This window comes from Tiliqua scincoides, chromosome 6, assembly GCF_035046505.1.
Source record: "Tiliqua scincoides isolate rTilSci1 chromosome 6, rTilSci1.hap2, whole genome shotgun sequence".
In the NCBI taxonomy this organism is placed as follows: Eukaryota; Metazoa; Chordata; class Lepidosauria; order Squamata; family Scincidae; genus Tiliqua; species Tiliqua scincoides.
Window position 1 is genome coordinate 6,923,631 of NC_089826.1, and position 13,779 is coordinate 6,937,409.

The following is a 13,779-nucleotide window of genomic DNA, read 5'->3' on the forward strand; positions in this document are numbered from 1 at the left end:
ATGTGTGATTAAAAGTTGAATGTCCTTCAATTGAGGTTGTAGTGCCCAAGTTATACCCAAGAATAATGGGTTTAGCCACAGATTCATCAACTAAAGCCGAAGTTGGTGAATAGTTGGAGGCCAATTTTAATTGATGGGGCTGTGAGTTGAGCTTCCTTTTCTTTTTTAACAGGCTGGAGAAGAAGGTATGACAGACCTTAGCTTCCAAAAATGAGTTGTACGTTTTCGGACCAGTCCTATAACCCACCATTTGATGCCAGTGCAGCTACGATAGTGGAGTGATCCAGTGGTGGCTAGAGGCGATCAGGAGGCCTGCCAGAGGTTTTTTTTTAAAAAAACAACAAAAAACTTACCCCTGGGTAGAGCCTATGGGTCTCCAAATTTCTCAGACTGTGGGTTGCAACCCACTAGTCAATTTCAGGTGGGTCCCCACTCATTTCAATGTGCATTTTATTTTTAATATATTAGACTTGATGCTACCATGGTATGTGACGACATTTGGGGAAATGTAAAAAAATCTCTACTTTTAACAGGCTATCATGGATACGTTTTTAACAATGATAGTCAATGGGACTTACTCCTGGGTGAGTGTTGATATTGCAGCCTTTGGGATGTTTGGGGAATCTTTTTTTAATAAAATGCAGCTGCTTGAGAGTGTAGGGAGGTTCTTTATTTTAAATAAATTTTTAAAACTGGTACTTATTGAAAACTTTTACTTAGGGCACAATCCTAACCAGGTCTACTCAGAAGTAAGTCCTATTTTGTTCAATGAGGCTTACTCTCAGGAAAGTGTGGTTAGGATTGCAGCCTTAATTAATTTTGTCATATGTTGAAAAAATTTTCCTGCTTGATGATGTCACTTCTGCTCATGACATCACTTCCAGGTGGGTCCAGAGAGCTTGTCATTCTAAAAAGTGGTTCCTGGTGCTAACAGTTTGAGAACCACTGAGCTGCCCTACTTTTCACCTGTGTCAGGGGAATTCTGAGATCAACCTCAGGCTTCTGTGTTAGGCAGGCACTAGCAAGTCAGTCCAGCTCCTCAAACAACAGAACTGCCGCAAATAGTTTCCTTTGAGTGCAGTGCAACTTAAGAGAGTTTGCCTTGTGGGAGAGAGACTCACTCCTCCACTGCAAGTGAGTAAAGTGACTTCATGACCCACTGTGGAGCTCACTCCTTGGCCATGCTCATATTGGCTTAGTCTACAGAAAGCCTGAGACCTCCAGCGGTATCCCAGCACCCACTGGATCCAGCGGTTGCCATTTTGGTGCCGCTGAAGCCGTGGGTGATGGGAACCATAGGACTGGACTCTAAGCATTGTGCCTTTTTCCTTTCCTGAGGCTCTCACCAGTTCATTTCATTTGCACTCCCTGCTCTCAAGTCATGAGTCTCAAGTCCCTGCTCTCGAGTCATGTGCTTTATGGCACCTTTGCCCTGGCTACTGCCAGTGCAGGCTGAAGGGCGCAATCCTTAAGACACTTTCCTGGGAGTAAGCTCCACTGAACACAATTGGATGTACTGCTGAGTAGACATGCTTAGGGTTGTACTGTAAGGAGCATAAGAGTAGTTTCAGACTAATACAGACAGAGCATTTCATGGTTATTTCTGCTTTGTTTTTGAAAATAAGACATCATAATGAGCCACTGACATTTCTGCCTTTAGCTAAAGAGGACTTTAATCGCCTTCTAATAAGGATTAACATTTCTAAAATAATCTAGCAAAGATAACTCCTCCAGGACGACCCCCCCCCCAAGCTTTCTAATCAGCTGACTGAGTTTTATCATGACTTTAGATTAATCTTGATGGAGCGCAAGAAGATATCCCAGAAGAAAGGAAGCTAGCAATTCCTCTTATCCTGGATTTTAACAGGTGGAGAAAAATTACCTCCCCCATTAACTAGAAGCTAATTTCACTTCTGAATAAATGAACAAAAGATTCGTGGGTCAGTCTATAAAGCTGGGAGGAATCAGCTTAATCAATTGGAAACCACACAAGTTTCTTTAATTATAAAAAAATCAGTCTTTGAAAACAAACTTTATTTCTGAAAGAAAACAAAAACAGAAGTGACCCAGAAGCCGGGTCATGGTCACTATCCAAAAATTCAATAGAACTGTTATCAATGGCATTGCTAGGAGGTGCGGGGGGTGTTTACCACACCAGGTGACGCACTTGGGGAGGGGGTGATACTACTACTGGTCAAAAATGTGAAAATCTTGGTATTTTTGAATAATACCATCATGTTATATTTCATTAGATGGTTAAGTCAATGCGGAATGCACTTAAACAAACCTTGTTGGAATATCTGCATTCTATTGAACGTTATAGCCAAATAACCAGAAAAAGAAAACACAATTGCCTTAGGTTAAAAAAAAAAAGTGGATTTTCTTAACTCAGAACTGAGACAGGTTGTTCCAAGAGTCAATGAGGTGTTGTTATGACACCGCAAGGTGTTAGTATGAGTCAGCTCACATTTCCATGCATCATGCTCTGATGCATGGAAATGTGAGCTGACTCATACTAACTCATGCTTTCAGTTCTGGGAATGTCATCAAGTTGGCTACTCTTTTTATCAGTTACTGATTTGTGTTACCCTGCACATGCCTGATCTCGTCTGATCTCGGAAGCTAAGCAGGGCCAGGCCTGGTTAGTACGTGGATGGGAGACCGCCTGGGAATACCGGGTGCTGTAGGCTTATACCATGATCTCGGAAGCTAAGCAGGGTCAGGCCTGGTTAGTTCTTGGATGGGAGACTGCCTGGGAATACAGGGTGCTGTAGGCTTATACCATGATCTCGGAAGCTAAGCAGGGTCAGGCCTGGTTAGTGCTTGGATGGGAGACTGCCTGGGAATACCGGGTGCTGTAGGCTTATACCATAGTCTTTCGAGACTGAAGGTTGCCAACCAAATTCTTCCCAAGGACCTGGGATGTCTGGTTTTTATCTTATTTTGATATAAATACCATCGCAAAATGTCAGCTGTTTCCAGTAAAGCTGCTTTTTACAGTTGATTTTGGTGGCCCCTGTACTGTTCAGGTGCTCTTCAAGGTGTTTTGGAATAGCACCAAGAGTGCCAGTCACCACTGGGATCACTTTGGTCTTCTTCTGCCACAGCCTTTCAATTTCTATTCATAAATCTTTGCACGTGCCACTTTTCTTTTTGGCTATAACTTTTGATAGAATAGAGATATTTCAGCGTGGCTTGTTTCACTGCATTCCGCATAAAATTGTGCATCAAATGATATATAACATGCTGGTGTTATTTGAAAATACCAAGATTTTAAAAATTTTGGCCAGTAGTGATGTCACCCCCATGTGCATGTCACCCAATGCGGCCCACATCCCTAGCAACACCACTGAGCATGTCTGCGCAGAGGCTCCTCTTTTTGATGAAGGTAAATTGTTAAAACAGATTCAGGCATAATTCAGTGAGAGTGGCATTGGATTCCACCCCACAACCTATGCATGTTCACTGAACAATCTAAGACTTCTGCACATGCAACCTGTCATGAATATGTGCAGTTCAGGCCTAGTAGCATTGCAAAGCCTGAACCAAAGTAACCCAGTAACACAGAAGGGGCTTGCAAGGGGCTTGCAGTTCCTAGCTGCTAGGAATTTACAACTCAATGGAAGGTGATAATGTAGCACCTAGGCAGCCAGAAAGACGCCCATCACGGATGGAATGCAGCTGTAGATCTGCAGGGGGGAGGGAAGAGCTGAGAGGGTGAGCATCCAGCCCCACTTCCATAGGACAGGGTCTTTGGTCTCACCTATCTCTTGGTGAGATAGATGGTGGGTGCACATCCTGCCCGCCAGGACCATGTGGCCTCTTAGGTAACTGACCTGAGGATCTACAAAAGAAGCTGACCCAGGTGAGAGTCAGAGAATAATAGAGTTAGCCAGTTAGCTTTGTTGTTTTATGCTGATATGTTTCCTAGAAGTTTTTATGCCTCTAGCATTTGCTGCCTTTTGTAACTTTTTGTAACCCTATGTACTTAATAAAATAAAAATCCTTTTACCATGTTGGTTCATTGTCTGTTGGGGACAAAGGTTCAGAATCCTGCCTAGCCGTTCAGCAAGCTACCAAAAATCCTCATTGTGGACTAGTAACTTGAGGACTGAAAGTAAAGAAAGTGCTCAGCGCCTACAAGGGATATAGTTAAGCCTAGAGGGTCTCAGTATCCCTGGACCCCAAAACCCTGGGAGTGAGACCAAGTATACAACACAACCTTACACCCAGAAGACTTTCTCCACACCTTTGGAAATACTGGAAAGGCAGCTGTGTGCATGGAGGCCTTTTCAGACTCTGAAATAAATATGTGTGGTTCAGGACAGAGCATGGCGCCACTGTGCCACCCCTCTCCCATGTATGTTAATTGAACATGGGGACAGTGTTACAGCCCAGTGTAATTCTTTTGCAGACTGGGTTAAAAAGAACCAAACGTTTATGTGGCTCTGTCCCCAAATCTCAGACCCCCCAAAATATTTAGTTTCATGGTGTCAGCCGCCCCACTGTCTTGCCAGAAGCAGGGTCGGGCAGTTGAGTTTGTAGCTCCTCCTATCCAAACATACTCACTTTGGACAACTCTATAAAAATAATTAGTAGCTTTGAGATCTCTCTTTAAAATGCACCATTTTCTTTTAAAAGTGGTTAGTTTAATAACTATTAAAGCCCACTCTTTGCTTTTGCTTGCCTGAAATACCCTTGTCCAAACACAGAGCTATTATCAGGGTGATCATAAAACCACTTCCTGTCTGACGTGGGTTTCAAGTACCAATTATTTGTTTTAAAGGCTGTTGACCTTGGGAGCACATCCAGAAGAGAAACCAAGCAAATTTGAGAACCATCGAACGTTCCTCACAATGAAAGGCTTTAATAACTTCATTCTGCTCAGTGTATTAAAAAGGTGAAGAGGTGACTTGATTGGGACGTGAGGTCATTCAGAAGGAGGAAAGGATTCAAAAGGAGCCTTTTGCTTCGTGATCAAAACAAATCTGCACCAACTTTGTGACTGTGAACTTTCCCATAGTGAAGCTTGTTCATCTTCTGCTGGGGGAGAAGCTGGCACAGTCTGTTATTCGGGAGCTGAGCAAGTATGGCTCCCAAAAACACCAGCCAGAAGTGTGATGTCACATGACATCATTGTGTGCCATCAAAGAGGTGAGACTTGCCTCCTAAAGTGGGGGAGCGTCCCCCACGCAGTCCCTTTTACACATGCCCGCTCCGCACTTACGACCAAGATGTAGCAAGAATCGCGACCACACAATCCTTAATGTCCACATACCCGCCAGTTCCATGCCAACACATGTACACCCCAACTACACAGAGTTCCTGACAGTGTGGGGGGAGGGCACACTGTGCACGTATAGGTCTCCCTCTCAGGTGTCACACCAAATCCTAGAGTTAGTCTGTTGCAGCGAAAGATACAAAGATTCTCGAGATATCTTAAAGACAAACAAACCTATTTTAGCATGCGCTTTGGCAGATTAGAACCCTTGGATGAAATTGGCTCTAGTCTGCAAAAGCTTGAAATAAACGTGTTAGACTTTAAGGTGCCACAAATCTATTTGGCGCGTTCATGCCAGAGACGCAGACAGGCGCATCCCTGCTCTCCCACAGTCATGTCATGTCACATGATGCAACTGGGTGATGCACCACTATGTGCGATGCAGCTGTAATTCTATCACCACAGCTGCCAAAAACATAAAAGGAAAAACAAACAAAACCTCCTTTCTGAACCTGGAAGTCCACAGTGTATCTTTGAAAATCAGACAGGAGACACATTTTCTAAGACTCTTTTTGAGAGGATTGATTTTTTTTTTCTTGAAATACAGCTGAGAAGAACTGTTCATTCCACTCCTGAAAAGATCCCTGGTCTCCAGCCCTGCCCAACAAATAATTCCAGATAAATCAGAGAAGGCACACATTCAGCTCAAATCAGCCAAGTGTCTCCTGGGATACATAGAGAGACTTTGGCATCCACAGGGGTTGGGGAGAGCGGGGATAGAATTGTGTAATAGAATTGGATAGCCTTCTCTCTGCCTCCTTGGTTTTGTGCCCTGTGTGTTTACACAAAGTTACACAAGTCCTATGTTATCTCAGTTAAAGTGAACCCGTTGACTTTGTAGATTAGAAGATACTTTTGGGCTGTGTTTTATACATACACACACACACAAAGGCTGTGTGTACTTGTGCCACCAGTTTACTGTTTGTGTGTAGGAAACTGGAGGACTGTAATACATACCAGAACACCTGTCTCTATACCAGGCATTTCCAAACCCCGGCCCGGGGACCAGATGCGGCCCGCAACAAGCTTCTTTCCGACCTGCGGCCAACCTCTTGTCCTCCGAAAGCCTCTGGCCCACTCAACTGAATATGACCAGAACTGTGCTCTGATTGTGTGTTCTGAGGGCCAGAGAGGTTGAATGAATGAGCCCATTCATTCATTTATTCACTCATCTAAGTTCCATCCCTAATTTATTTATTTAATTTTTTTTTCCGACCCTCAACACCACGCCAGATATTTGATGCGGCCCTCTGGCCAAAAACTTTGGAGACCCCTGTTCTATACTAACATATAATCATGGGCCTGTGTGGATTCAGTCCATAGGTCCCTCTAGCCCAGTGCTGTCTGCTGTGATTGGCAGGGGCAACAGGTTCTCAAGCAGAGAACAGGTTCTCCAGCTTGCCCAAGACCTGTTTATCTGGCAGTGCCAGAGATTGAGGATGGGCCCTTCTGCGTGTGTTCTGCCAATGAGCCATGGATCCTCTCTGACAGACATATACGTGCACAACAGGCATTGAGGAACTGCCTTATACTGAGACAGACCATCCACCCAGCCCAGTGTTTCCCAAACTGTGGGTCGCGAGCCAATTTGTGGTGGGTCACAAAAAGCTTCTGAATTTTTTTTTTAAACTTTGGAAGCTCCCTTGCCCAGTTTGCGGAAGAAAATTCCAACAGTAGGCAATTCAAATGGAGAGACCATGCTTGTGACTGGAATGCTAACTTGTGGTATGACATAATCTTAATGCCCCCAAATTAAAATGTCACATTTTCCTATTTTCTCTAATAATTAGCATGTCGTAGATCACTGTGTGAACCCAGTTTCAGTCTTTTGTCTGACCTGGAAGTCCCTGAGTGCACATCTTGCTCTCCAGTTCAGCCTTCTGGGTACCCTGGAATGACTGTAAAGGGTTGGGGGAGGGATTGGACAAATTTCTGGAGGAAAAGTTCATCACGGGTTACAAGTCATGGTAGGTATGTGCAAGTTCCTGGTTTTAGAGGCAGGCTGCCTCTGATTGCCAGATGCAGGGGAGGGCACCAGGACGCAGGTTGTGTCTGCTGTCTAGTGTGTTCCCTGAAGCATTTGGTGGGCCACTGTGAAATACAGGAAGCTGGACTAGATGGGCCTTTGACGTGATCCAGCGGGTCTCTTCTTATGTTCATAGTTTTTGAACTCCATTTCTAGGGAGAGTCTAGCAAATGTCTACCTTACTCACATGTAAGGTCTCTAGTAGCCTTGTGAGCACAGCACCCTGATTATAATTAGTTAATAATCTATTGACTCTTAATAAAACATTATTTCTCTAGATCTCTTTTTTTTTAATCTACTAAAGTTATGTGGGTTGCAATAGATTGTCATTTTAAAAAGTGGGTCCCAGTGCTAAAAAGTTTGGGAAGCACTGGTCTAACCTATTACTGTCTAACCTAGGCTTCCAAACTGATGCTCGCTTGGCTACATGCCAGTGAGGAGTCAGATAAATAGAGCTGATTCCTTGAGTCTTCTTTCAAGCTCTGTACCCATTATCAGTACTGCAGTGGTAAATTTTGAAGCTCAGCTACCAGCATGTAGCAAGTACTGCACTTCCCTATAGATCAGGGGTGCCCAAACCCTGGCCCTGGGGCCACATGCAGCCCTCAAGGCCTCTCAATGCAGCCCTCAGGGAGTCCTGAGTCTCCAATGAGCCTCTGGCCCTCCTGAGATTTGTTGGAGCCCACACTGGTCCGACGCAACTGCTTTCAGAGTGAGGGTGACTGACCTCTCGTGTGAGCTGTGGGATGAGGGCTTCCTCCACTGCTTGCTGTTTCACCTCTGTGATGCAGAGCAGCAGCAAAGTAAAGGCCAGCCTTGCTTTGTGCAAGGCCTTTTATAAGCCTAGAGCTATTGCAAGACCTTCATTCATTCATATAAGTTTATCTTTAATATATTCATTTATGTAAACTTATGTAAATTTGTTCAATTTTAAATATAAATTAATTCCTTTTCTTTCCCCCGGCCCTCGACACAGTGTCAGAGAGATGAGGTGGCCCTCCTGCCAAAAACTTTGGACACCCCTGCTATAGATCATAAATCTTCCAAAGAGATAGCACTGGTATGGTATTCGTCATAGAAGGACCTGGATTTATTTTCACAATGTTGCAGCTCAATCATTATATCATTAATGGGGTGCACCACTGAAGCAACCGCTGAGAAAATAGGGCACCTCTGTTTACTAACGGAACTGTGAGGCTAGGTTATAATCATTTCTGCAAATGGTAACTGTATTTTTGTTTGATCACACACCTTTAATGTACTTTTCCTTTACAAGCACGCAACAGGAGGGGGGAAAAAGAGTGCTAATGGCTAGCACATTAATGCCAAAAAAGAGGTACATCAGTGAAGAATTTCTGTAAGAATGTATATGAAATTATCTCAATTCACTAGCAGCAAAATCAAGTATTATCTTATTTTCTGTCACCAACCCAGCTGTGAGGTGGGACAACAGCTCCCTGAACTCACGCCTTTGTCTCATGGCAAGCTAATGGCGATAAGCACACCAAGATGCTTTAGTCTGTGGTAATGGAGGACAAGGAGGTGGGTCCAAGTCATCCGCCGTTTTGCGGTCCACAGATTTGACTCAAGGCAAATTGCAAGGCCCCTCACAGAGGAACCTCGGAGGACCTCCTGAATGCAATTGGAGGTCACATCCGGGAGGTCTTCTGAGACCTGGGGAGGCTGTGTTTTAGGGACCAAATGATATTTTAATTTAAACTCTTGTATTTTCTTAAGTCATTTGATGCTTTAAAACAGAATTTAGGAAAACAGTGAACTAAAAAAATCAATAGAATACATTTTGAATTAATATATTTTGGGTTCAGTGATTCGCCCTTCTTTTTCCAGACTTTCTTTTAGTTAACTGGGTTTTGTTGTTGTTGTTGTTTTTTGCACCATGCTGAAACAGACACTCCTGCGTTGGCTCGGTCATGTCGTGAGAATGGATGATGGCTGGATCCCAAAGGATCTCCTCTATGGAGAACTCGTGCAAGGAAAGCGCCCTACAGGTAGACCACAGCTGCGATACAAGGACATCTGCAAGAGGGATCTGAAGGCCTTAGGAGTGGACCTCAACAGGTGGGAAACCCTGGCCTCTGAGCGGCCCGCTTGGAGGCAGGCTGTGCAGCATGGCCTTTCCCAGTTGGAAGAGACACTTGGCCAACAGTCTGAGGCTAAGAGGCAAAGAAGGAAGGCCCACAGCCAGGGAGACAGACCAGGGACAGACTGCACTTGCTCCCAGTGTGGAAGGGATTGTCACTCCCGAATCGGCCTTTTCAGCCACACTAGACTCTGTTCCAGAACCACCATTCAGAGCGCGATACCATAGTCTTTCGAGACTGAAGGTTGCCAACAACATGGTCCATGGTACTGGGGGGGGGGGGAACTCTGTGGTGACCCCCTTCATTTGATGCCGTAAGCATGTGCTTATTCTACTCAGTGGTTCATCCGGGGCTGATGGTGAGATTACAATCCCTACCCTGTGCTGGAGGTCATGTTGTACCAAATCCAGATTGCATTTGGAGTGGAGGCTATAGTCAGATACAAGATGTTGAACCGGATAGACCACAGATCTCCACTGTTTTGGGAGTTCCTTATGCTCTTCTGAATGCTGTGGGAGAGAATGTGGTTCCCTGAGCATCACCGAGTTAATATTTACAGCAGGCCACGGTTTGGGGTCCATCGGTGCTCACGGATATCTGTTTGCATTTCACATGAACTTTATTTTATCTCTGCTGGGCCAAGGATGCCTGCCCTCTGCTCCTGTGCTGCAATTAATCATTGATCAGGACGTTCGGAGCAAGGTGATATAAATGGCAGGACGCACTGATCACCTGTTCCTTGGCGCAGCCTCTAGAAAACAAAACGCGATTCCATCATTCTCCCTTCGGGGCCAGGGGACAAAAATGAAGACGGCATCCCTAACCGTCTTGCTCTTCCTCTTAACATGCAACCATGCGCTGGAGAGAGGTAATGATGTTATTTAACTCTTTTCTCGCTGCTGTGAACAACTCCGTGGGACAGGCCTTAGTTTGCCTCTGACAATAAAGAAAAGCATTTGATGCCCCTCAGTTTGCGAGGCAGTGCAGACATCTGTAGAACAAGCTGAAATGTTTCAGTGAAGTACAATTTGTTTGCAGTTCAACAAGAAATTGCTGTTTGAGTGATTGATTGCTTTTGGCCCCTTTTCTTGGCAGCTGGGACTCATTAGCACGTGCTGAAAAAAGTGCACAAGGAGCTGAATGTGTGATTGCGCATAGCGCATGCTGTGAATATGAGGGGGAGGAGGATAGTATGCGCCCAACCTCCCTGATAAGATCTGAAAGGGATGATGTGCATGAAATTGCATGTATGGAGCATGTTAGAAATCCATGAAGGGGTCCTCTGGTATATTTTTCAAGGTTCCCAACTATGTGAATAGAACCCTCCACAAAACGTACGCACTTGTACATCTGGGGACTCCTTCAGAGAGCATGATGGACACTGTGGGGGGGGGAGCTTGGGGGGGCTGGCATGCGCAATCTCCATTTCCCTTCCTTCACGCATTCCTACGATGTCTGAAATAGGCTGAAATGGGAAGCCATGACAGCTGATGGCATGAAATGAATATCGGTTTGGAATGTAAAGAGGCTCACTCAAGAAATTGACCTGCTGCTGCAATCTCCTAATAAATAATAACCTCACTGCATAGCACATTGATTGATTCGTGAAGCTCAAGATGTATCTTTTCCACTGTTTTCCAGAACGAATGAAAGGAATGGTACAGCTTTTTTGTTCAAGCATTATTGAATTTAATGGGGTCAACAAAGAGTTTGAACAATATAGCCACAGTCAATACAAGATAACATGTTGACATCCCCTGATTTAGGGAGCCCTACTTCCCCTGACAGTCAACAAAGATAAAGAGAGTTTTAACATGGGAACACCAGGAGAGACTTTCTGTATCTGGGTGAGATTCCAGGGGAAGATTAAAGTTCAATTAAAGAATATTTCCACGAAAAGGCAGCCAAATTACATTGCATTTTTTTTTGTTTATGCCTTCTGTAATACATGATTGGACAAGCAAAAGTGGTTTTCCACCTTATTTTCATTTATAGGCACAGAAGATTGGTAACAATCTAAGTGTTGATAGAAATCTAGATGTCACAGGTCCTTGAATACAACACATAGATGCAAAAGGCAGTATTCCTAAGTAATTGTAATTTAAGCTTAAAACAAGTGGTTCCTCTGTTTCTCCTCACCCCATCTCTGTGGAGGCCTCTCAGTACCATGGCAGTAGGATACTGAAGTTCTATGATTAAAACACCAGGTATTATTTTTGTTCTCCAAAAAGCATCTGTGCAGAGAGGGGGGACAATTTGGAAGCTTGGGGAAGGAGAAATCTAATTGATCAGCGCAGAGGTTCTTTACAGGAACTTTGCAAACAAAATACATGATTCCCTATCAAACTGGGATGCTGTGTTCTCTGGTATTTAAAGTTGGGTTGTGAACCCATCTAGTACTGTATTTAATGCAGCTAGCGGTTTGGTAGCTGTGATTCCTGAAGCAGGACAGGGATGGCTGTGATAATTCATTGGGTGGAGATTGGTGTGTCCAACCGTTTACAAAGCCACAAGCAAAATTCAAAGATGGGCTGAATCAGGGAGTACTATGCACTTGACGTACAAGAAGCCTTTGTCCTCATCTCTATCTCCCTCTGTCCCCAGGCAGTCAGTGGTCCTTTTCCTCAGGAAGAGGAGAGAAAGCAAGCCATTTTGGACAGCTAAGCAGGCCTAGGGCACAGATCCTCAGCATCTTGGTACCATCTTTATATGTGGATATAGTTTTTATATGGGGTGGAGAGGAGAAGGAGTCTTTCCATCTTTGCCTAACAAATACAAAGGACTGGTTTCCTTCTCACCTTTCCCCTCCCTCCTCCACACTTCCTGCCGAAACAAACACATAGATAAGTAGGAGAGGAAGTGGACATGGGCTCTGTGAGATGATTGTCTAGGATGCTGATGCTTCCCTGTTCCCAAAAATGCCAGCATTGGGGCATGTGGCCCTCTCCTTCAGTGAGTGACCAAGCCCAAATACTTCAGCATTTGATCCATAAGCTCCTCTGTTTTGTTTAAAAAGATTTTAAAAAAAAGTTTGTCCTGAATTTGGAACCCTCTTCTTTCAGGAGAAGAGTAACTCTCTGATTCCCTGGTAAACACTTTTTGTGATGTTTCTGTAAATAAAGGTATGCTTTCACTCAGTGGCATAGCTAGAGGGGGTGCAAAGCACTAAGTTTTGCAGGGAGCCTCACCACAATGTGCAAGCGCCCCCCCCTTCACACCAGGCATACACTTCTGTTTTGTACCCAATGCCCAGAATGACTTCAAAGAGGAGGGGGAGGGACCGCTTGCATGCCGCAATGAAGCTCCCTGCAAAATTTGGTGCTTTGCACCCCCTCTAGCTATGCCACTGGTGCTTTCACTTCTTCCGTCTGCCTCTCATTAAGGCCAAAAGTATTTATTTCCCTGAGCCTGACGACTATCAATTTCATAGTAATTAATCCTTCAATTACTTTTGGAGATTTGAAGGGATGGTCTGTTTGATCAAAGCTCTAATTGAAAGTCCTTGATGTGATAAATTGAAAGACTCCATGTAAAACATTTCAAAGTAATTTGACAAAAGAAAATATTTCTTTACTTAGCGTGTGGTTGGTCTGTGGAACTCCTTGCCACAGGATGTGGTGACGGCATCTGGCCTGGACGCCTTTAAAAGGGGATTGGACAAGTTTCTGGAGAAAAAATCCATTATGGGTTACAAGCCATGATGCGTATGTGCAACCTCCTGATTTTAGAAATGGGCTATGTCAGAATGCCAGATGCAAGGGAGGGCACCAGGATGCAGGTTATCTGGTGTGCTCCCTGGGGCATTTGGTGGGCCGCTGTGAGATACAGGAAGCTGGACTAGATGGGCCTATGGCCTGATCCAGTGGGGCTGCTCTTATGTTCTTATGTTAATTTCTCAGCCAGGAAACTTCCCAGTGCTTCTACTTGGTTTGGAGCCAGCACCAACTGCTTGGTGGGCTTAGAGGAGAGCAAAAGGCTACTATATGTTTCAGGTTTCCCTGCTTTCCATGACAAACTGGTTGTGTAGGCCATAGACAAACTGGCACACATAGCTGCACACATAGCTGCGCACATCCGAGAAGTTCATGTAGGGCTGCCCAGTCCAGGAGGGGGGGGGGTTAGAAGATAGTGTGCACTGCCGCTGCCAACACCTGCCCCATTCCCAGACCCAAACCACCCTCTCCCACCAGTGCTGCCCTCCCTTGTCCAGAAACACCCTCTCCCCATCTCCACACTGCTCTCCTGCCATCCATTTCCAGGTCCCGCACCACCTGGTGCAACTCACCTGCACCAGCTCGGGCCAGAGTTTGGACTGGGATGCCCAGACTACCATGGGACAAAGGAAGTGTGTGTGTGTGTGTGTGTGTGTG